Below are 8770 nucleotides of genomic sequence, written 5' to 3'. Positions count from 1 at the left end.
GAGAGAGGGATAGATAGGGACAAACAGACAGGAATTGAGAGAGATGAGAAGCATCAATCATTAGTTTTTCACTGTGCATTGCAACACCTTAGTTGTTCATTGATTGCTTTCTCATATGTGCCTTGACCGCGGGCCTTCAGCAGACCGAGTAGCCCCTTGTTGGAGCCAGTGACCTTGGGTTCAAGCTGGTGGGCTTTTGCTCAAACCAGATGAGCCCGTGCTCAAGCTGGCGACCTCGGGGTCTCGAACCTGGGTCCTCTGCATCCCAGTCCGACGCTCTTTCCACTGCGCCACTGCCTGGTCAGTCGTTACTAATGATTTCAAGTTAAGTGTCACAAGAGGAAGAAACATGGGTTACGTAATTTCAATCTGTTGAAGTTTGTTGTCACTTCCTTTATAGTGCAGTATGGACCCTTTTCAATGTGTCTCTGCTGTTAGGTCGGGTGCATCTTAAGAACAACACATCAGTGGTGGTCAGGAGGAACAGGGGTGGGTACAGTGCATTATATGTCAGTTGTTGGATGGCAGGAACAAAAGGAGGACAAAAACGCTCAGATAGCTTGATGAAGGAAGTAGCATTTATTTAGCTGGCAGAGCAGTGTGACTGCAAAAGAGGCAACCAAACATGTACTCCCCGAAGTTAGATTTCTTACATCTTATATACCTTTTAAAGAATAGAGGTTTTAATGCAAGGGGCTTGTGATGTCTTTGTCTAGAGGTACATGTCACTCTCATGACTCCAGGATGGGAGGGTGAGTTTAGGTAGATTCAGAGGATGTGTTGGAATTTTTTCAATTAAGGTATGTAAACACTGTTTCTTAAAAGCTTTTGAGAAATGAAAAAGGGAAGTGGTTTTCAGATAAGTTTTACTTTCTTTGCTTTGTGTAGCAAGTGGCCTCAGGCACCCTTTCAGAAAATTATAGGAAGTAGTTAATCTATAACTGCCTGACTCAGTTACCCCTGTAGGCTCCCTTCTCTTGCATTCTTCTTGTTTCTTCCTTCTCAGGGAAGAGGGGGCATGCCCCTCCCTCCTTAGTTATATTTTCTATCTCTGTATTTTTTTTGTGTGTGTTACTATATTGGTTCTGAAATGTTATTTTCTATCCCTAAATGAGAGTTGGATGAAACCCAGGGTTATGCCCTCACAGGTAGCTCAGTTAGTTAGAGCATCATTCTGATACACCAAGGTTGTAGGCTTGATCCTCAGTCAGGGGACCTCTAAGAATTAAACAGTGAATGCATGCGAACATTGGTGCTGTCATATTTGGAGTTTAGCAGTTCTAATAGGTGTGAGAGTAGTATTATTCTAGTCTTATTGTGTCATTTCTTAATGATACATCAGGCAGAGCTTATTTTTACAAGGTTAGGTGCTTGGTCTCATCAACATAAGAAACATGAAAACTGGGAGATTTTAGGATCTCATTTGAGCCAAAATGACTCTAAATGTTTGGGATGAAGATCTCTATTCCTACAGACTGACAGTGTAGCAATTTATATTTTATTTATTTTTTAAAATTTATTTTAGGCCAGCCTGACCTGTGGTGGCGCACTGGGTAAAGCATTGACCTGGAATGCTGAGGTTGCTGGTTCAAAACCCCGGGCTTGCCTGGTCAAGGCACATATGGGAGTTGATGCTTCCTGCTCCTCCCTCTGTTCTCTCTATATCTTTTCTCTCTCTCTCTCCGCTCTCTCTCTAATAAAAATGAATAAAAAATAAAAAAATAAAAGGACTCTCCTTAAAAAAAATTATTTTAGGCCATGGCCGGTTGCACAGTGGTAGAGTGTCGGCCTACTGTGCAGGAGTACTGGGTTTGATTCCCAGCCAGGGCACACAGGAGAAGCACCCATCTGCTTTCCCACCCTTCCCCTCTCCTTCCTCTCTGTCTCTCTCTTCCCCTCCTGCAGCCAAGGCTCCATTGGAGCAAAGTTGGCCCAGGCACTGAGGATGGCTCCATGGCCTATGCCTCAGGTGCTAGAATGTCTCTGGTTGCAACAGAGCGGTGCCTCATATGGGTGGAGCATCGCACCCTGGTGGGCGTGCCAGGTGGATCCCGTACGGGCATGTGTGGGAGTCTGTCTGACTGCCTCCCCATTTCCAACTTCAGAAAAATACAAAAAAATAATTACTTTAGACAGTGTAGAGAGGGAGGGAGGGAGAAGGTGGGAGTATAAAGCATCAACTTTCATATGTGCCTTGATCAGGCAAGTCCAGTCTTTTTTAAATTTAATTCGTTTTAGATAGTGCAGAGAAAGAAGCAATTTTTTCCTTTTTTTTTTTTTTGCAAGAGAGATAGAGAGAGGAACAGATAGGGAAAGACATAAAGGGAGAAAGATGAGAAGCATCAATTCTTTGTTAGGGCACCTTAGTTGTTCATTGCTATCATATGTGCCTTGACCAGGAGGCTAAAGCACAGTGAATGACCTCTTGCTCAATCCACCAACCTTAGGCTCAAGCCAGTGATCCTGGGGTCATGTCTATGATTCCACACTGAAGCCTCCAACCCCACACTCAATCAACCTGGTGAGCCTGTGCTCAAGCTGGCAACCTTGGGGTTTTTAACCTGGGTCCTCTGAATTCCAGTTTAGGGCTCTATGCACTGCACCACTGCCTGGTCAGTCACCATTCTCATTTTATAGATTAAAATACAGAAAAATGGAAGTTGAGAATCTTGCCTTAGGTCGCACAGCTGGTGAGGGCAGAGCTGAGATTCAAAGCAAATACTGAATGATCTGGAGTCCATGTGGTATGCACCATGAGATGCTCACCCTGTAGAGGCCAGTGAAGAGAGAGTGAGGGAGACCAGGTGCCCAGACTGAGCCAGGTACATAGACATGCACATGCACATGTTCTTCCCTGGTTTGCACCACTGCGACACAGAGGTCAGAGGAAATCATGACAGGAGCCAAGGGAAGCCCAGGGAGGAGGGTTGTGAGCTTACTAGGAGAAAAGGCTCCACTTCCTGGGAGTCAAGGAAATTCCTTTCCTGGTGAGTCTGTATCAAATCTCTCTCCCTGGGCAGTAAGCTAAGTAGATTGACTTCAGACTTCCACATTTCCAGTTGCTGAGTTTCTATGCATGACAGTGTGAGTTCTCTGTGGCTCTCCTGGAACTCTGGTTCCAGTGACAGGGGAAATGAGGTATGTGAGTTTCAAAGTTTTATGAAGATAAGATTTATTAGAACAGGAGGCCAAGATATCATGGAGGAGATTGGTGTTGACATTCCCATAGCACTTAAGGAACTGTTTGTCTAGCTCATCTCTTGTTATGAAAGTGAAGAATTTGTTTAATGAGTTACTTTTGTATTAATTACAGTCTTAGGAGAGAAGTAGTCAGTACACTCCTTCTGAAATCTCTTCAGAGGCGGGATATGACCCATGTAAAAGCTATGGCCGTGGAGATGCAATTTTATGCTAATAACTCACTACACTCTTTGCAAACATAAGGCTTCTCCCCTGAGTGTTTTCTCTTGTGTCTGAGAAGATGTGACTTCTGTGCAAAACCTTGCTAACACACTCTGCAAACATAGGGTTTCTCCCCTGAGTGTGTCCTCTGGTGTATGAGGAGATTTGCCTTCTGTGCAAAACCTCGCTCACACACCCTGCAAACATAAGGTTTCTCCCCTGAGTGTGTCCTCTGGTGTATGAGGAGATGAGACTTCCGTGCAAAGCCTCGTTCAAACTCCCTGCAAACATAGGGTTTCTCCCCTGAATATGTCCTCTGGTGTATGAGGAGATGTGACTTCCATTGAAAACCTCGCTCACACACCCTGCAAACATAGGGTTTCTCCCCTGAGTGTGTCCTCTGGTGTATGAGGAGATGTGACTTTCGTGCAAAGCCTTGCTCACATACCCGGCAAACATTGGGTTTCTCCCCTGAGTGTGTCCTCTGGTGTATGAGGAGATGAGACTTCCATGCAAAGCCTCGTTCACACTCCCTGCAAACATAGGGTTTCTCCCCTGAATGTGTCCTCTGGTGTGTGAGGAGATGTGAATTCCATGCAAAGCCTCGCTCACACACCCTGCAAAAATATGGTTTCTCCCTTGAGTGTGTCCTCTGGTGTATGAGGAGATGTGACTTTTGTGCAAAGCTTCATTCACACTCCCTGCAAACATAGGGCTTCTGCCCTGAGTGTGTCCTTTGGTGTAGGAGGAGATCTGACTTCCGTACAAAGCCTCGTTCACACTCCCTGCAAACATAGGGTTTCTCCCATGAGTGTGTCCTCTGGTGTATGAGGAGATGTGACTTCCATGCAAAGCCTCATTCACACTCCCTGCAAACATAGGGCTTCTCTCCTGAGTGTGTCCTCTGGTGTATGAGGAGATGGGACTTCCATGTAAAGCCTCGCTCACATGCACTGCAAACATAGGGCTTCTCCCCTGAGTGTGTTCTCTGGTGTATGAGGAGATCTGCCTTCCATGCAAAACCTCGATCACACTCAATGCAAATATAGGGCTTTTCCCCTGATTGTGTACCCTGCTGTATGAGGAGATCTGCCTTCTGTGTAAAGCCTTGTTCACACTCCCTACTAATATAGGGCTTCTCCCCTGAGTGTGTCCTCTGGTGTTTGAGGAGGTTTGACTTCTGTGTAAAGCCTCGCTCACACTCACTGCAAACATAAGGCCTCTCATCTGAGTGAGCCCTGTGTTGTCTGAGAATATGTGACTTATCTTCAAAGCCTTGCCCACACTCTCCATACTTGACACCTACAATTCTTGACATTCCTACTCCCATAGATACTTTGCCTGTGTCCACTGAATTTACTTCCTGGCCTGTGCTGGACACTTCTTATATCATTCTCTCTTGTTCACTAGAGCTTCCCATGTGTACTTTACAAGGTTTGAAAAAGGCCCTTGAAATCCTCCTCTGCTTGGTCCTTTTAAGCAAAAGGCTGGACTTTTCTTTGACCCCTTGACCTTCAGCTTTGTCATCCCAGTTGTGTGTATAAGCATATTGCTGCTGCTTACTTGGATCCTCTAGGCAGGAATCCTCTGATTGGAGCTGTTTTCTTGTTGATGTTCCTGGGAGAATCTGAGGGTGGTGACTGCATCCCACGTGTTGGGTGAGGAATTTCTGACTGGAGAAGACGAGAGAGCAGGAAGGACACGGGTGTATCTCTGGCTTTGGTTCCACTAAAAGAGTAAATTTCGGTCAGGGTAGAGAGCGATAAGGCTGCATGGGTCATATGTTTTGTCTGATGTTAAGACGTCTCCCATGAGTCATTCTTACGTGTTTGACAGTATAATCTCTCTCTTCCACAAACTGATTCTTTATAGTCTGGGTTTTTTTCTTTATAGTCTGTTTTTTCTTTTAATTTTTATGTACTGTATCTTCTTTAGAAATCCAGAAAGCCCATATCAAGGGTCCCTTGTACATATTACCAGATGAGGGACTGTCAAGTAGCATCAGGGGGCTGTTTCACCCCTTGTATGGGTGGAATAATGCTGACCTTTCTTATGTACATGTAGATTTTAACACAGTTGTTTAGAAAGACCACTGGCCCTAATTAGGAACTGATTCCCTCATAGTTTCCCATAGATGATAAACTGAAAATATGTCCTTTCTCAAGCCTCACACCAAATATTCATACTTGATTTCATTTAGTGTCATCCCATTTCATATACAATGGGAAGTCCTGTTTCAAAATATTTCGCCGAACATACTTTTTAAAAATTGATTGATTTTAGAGAGACAGAGAGGTGGAAGAAGAAGAAATAAAAGAAGAAAAAGAAAAAGGAGAGAGAGAGAGAGAGAGAGAGAGAGAGATAAAGGCATTTATTCATTTTTCTACCTAGGCATGCAGTCATTGGTCATTTCTCATATGTGCCCTGAACTAGGCTCAATCTTGAAGCCTTCAAACAAGAAGACAGTGGCCGGGAAATAGGAAGCCTAGAGGTAACGATGCCCATATCAGAAGAATACCTGATAGCGGCCCTCCAGGGAGGTAAGGACAAATCTATCGGGGTCCCAGAGGAACTAAGGCAAAAGGTACCCGGAGTGTGGGCTGAAGCCAACCCCCCAGGCCTAGCCGCCCATCAGCCACCTGTTATAGTGCAGCTGTTAAGCACCGCTAGCCCTGTGCCGGTGAAGCAATATCTTGTTCCAGCGCAGGGCAAGCAGGGTATAGCACAACATTTAAAGTGGCTGTTAGTAGGAGGCATCCTCTGGGAGTGTCAGTCTGCATGGAACACGCCTTTGTTACCGGTTCAAAAACCTGGGACCCAGGTCTATCACCCGGTATAAGACCTGTGGGAAGTCAATGCCTGGGTAGAGACTATACACCCCACAGTGACAAACCCCTATACCCTGTTGAGCTCATTGCCCCCTACGCATACATATTATTCAGTATTGGACTTGAAGGATGCTTTCTTCTGCATCCCACTAGCCCCCAGAAGCCAAGATATATTTGCTTTTGAATGGAATGATTAAGAAAATGGACTAGTGGGACATTATACTTCGACCAGGCTTCCCCAAGGGTTCAAAAATTCTCTCACTATCTTTATTGAAGCTCTGAGCAAAGACTTCCAGGGGTTTAGACCTGACCACCCATCAGTTGTACTGCTACAGTACATGGATGACATCCTCATCGCTGTAGCTGAAGAAGAGCAATGCAGGACGGCCACCTTGGATCTACTCCAGGATCTCCAGCAGATGGGATATCGAGTCTCTGCCAAGAAGGCCCAGATTGTCACCCAAACTGTAAGTTACTTGGGGTATAACTTACAAGGGGGACAAACGACATTATCCAGCCAAAGGATTCAGACTGTGTTGCAGATCCCAAAACCCACTAAGAAAAGGCAAGTGCGGGAATTTCTGAGTGCAGTAGGATATTGCAGACTCTGGATATTAGGATTTGCAGAGTTGGCCAGGCCCCTCCATGAATTAACATGGGGCAAAGAAGAACAGTTTATTTGGACAGACAAGGAAAGTAAGGTTTTCCAGGCACTGAAGGAAGCCCTAGTAGCTGCCCTGGCATTGGCGCTACCAGATATGGCCAAACCTTTCCAGTAGTACATTGCTGAAAAGGGAGGGGTAGCCTTGAGAATCCTCAGCCAAGAGCTTGGGCCATGGAAGAGGCCTGTAGCATACTTATCCAGGAAGCTAGACCCCATAGCGTCTGGCTGGCCAACCTGTTTGAGGGCACTTGCTGCTACCTCAACCCTAGTTAAGGAGGCCAACAAGCTGACATTGGGTCAGGACATCCAGGTTATTGGAGAGCACTATTTAGAACAAGTGCTGCATACCCCACCTGATAGCTGGCTCTCCAATGCACGACTGATGCAATACCAAGCACAGTTATTGAATCCCCCGGCAGTGCATTTCTTGAACACGGCAGCCTTAAATCCTGCCACCTTGCTACCATTTCCAGACCCATCAGTGGTCCATGACTGCAGACAGATATTGGACACTGTCACAGGGGCCAGACCGACCTTCAGGACCAGGCCTATGAGAAGGCAGACCTCACGCTGTTTACTGATGGAAGCAGTTATGTCCGAGATGGACAAAGATATGCAGGAGCAGCTGTAACTACCCAGGACAGTGTCTTATGGCAGAAGGTATTACCAAAAGGTACATCTGCACAGCGAGCAGAGTTAATTGGACTTACACAGGCCCTCCAGATAGCTGAGGGCAAAGTGGCCAACATTTACACGGACAGCAGATACGCCTTTGACACTGCTCACATTAACGGTGCCATTTACAAAGAAAGAGGCTTGCTAACGGCAGGGGGAAAGGAAATTAAGAATAAGACTGAGATCTTAGCCCTGCTTGATGCCTTTTGGCTTCCCTCTAAAGTAGCCATAATTCATTGCAAAGAACATCAAAAAGGAGACTCTCCAATTGTTCAAGGAAACCGTTTTGCTGACATCGCTGCTAGAGAAGCTGTGGAAGAAGGGACTGCAGACATTTTTCCACTCTTTCCTCAACCCTTACTGCCTCCAGACCCTAAATATACTCCTGAAGAAGAGCAGAAAGGAAAGCAATTAGGGGGTAAAAGAAATAAGCAGGGGTGGATAGAACTTCCTGACACCAGACTCTACCTATCCCAAGAAATAATAGGAGAAATTGCAAAGGAAATCCACACAAGTTCCCACTTAGGGCAAAATAAGATGGAACAACTAATTAAGAAGTACTATAGGGGACCTCAGAGTAGGAATATAGTACAATCTATAGTTTCTAGATGTAAGGCTTGTGCTAAGGTCAATGCTATAAACAAGAAGCTTCCCCCTTTAGTTAGATATAGGGGAAAGTGCCCAGGAGAGTTATTGGAAATAGATTTCACAGAAATGACTCCATGAAAGGCAGGATTTAAGTATCTACTTGTGCTAATAGACACTTTTACAGGATGGACAGAAACCTTTCCCACTATAGGTGAAATTGCTTCCATGGTTTGCAAGATCCTACTAAGAGAGATCATCCCTAGATATGAAATTCCCATAGCCGTAGGGTCTGATAATGGACCAGCCTTCATTTCTAAAATCTCTCAGGAATTAGCTAAAAGGTTAGGAATTAACTGGAAATTACATTGCATTTACAGGCCTCAGAGTTCTGGGCAAGTAGAAAGAATGAATAGGACCCTAAAAGAAACCTTAATCAAGTTGAAGGAGGAGACCGGCGAGAACTGGGTAGAGTTACTCCCCTTCGCCTTGTTCCGGTTCAGAAGTAACCCATATGTCAACAAGTGGACTCCCTATGAGCTCATGTTTGGACAACCTACTCCATTAGTTCCCCAGCTTACTAGAGAGGAAATAGAGGTATCTAATCATAATTTCC

At 45.2% G+C, this 8770-nt stretch overlaps 1 pseudogene; it reads right to left on the bottom strand.

Moving 5' to 3' along the window:
- Positions 1 to 3406: 3406 nt before the first annotated feature.
- Positions 3407 to 5805, bottom strand: LOC136386981 (histone-lysine N-methyltransferase PRDM9-like; annotated as a pseudogene).
- Positions 5806 to 8770: the final 2965 nt, after the last annotated feature.

The sequence above is a fragment of the Saccopteryx leptura genome, unplaced genomic scaffold (genome assembly GCF_036850995.1).
Source record: "Saccopteryx leptura isolate mSacLep1 unplaced genomic scaffold, mSacLep1_pri_phased_curated manual_scaffold_33, whole genome shotgun sequence".
Lineage (NCBI taxonomy): Eukaryota > Metazoa > Chordata > Mammalia > Chiroptera > Emballonuridae > Saccopteryx > Saccopteryx leptura.
This window is presented reverse-complemented; position numbering and strand designations above follow the sequence as displayed.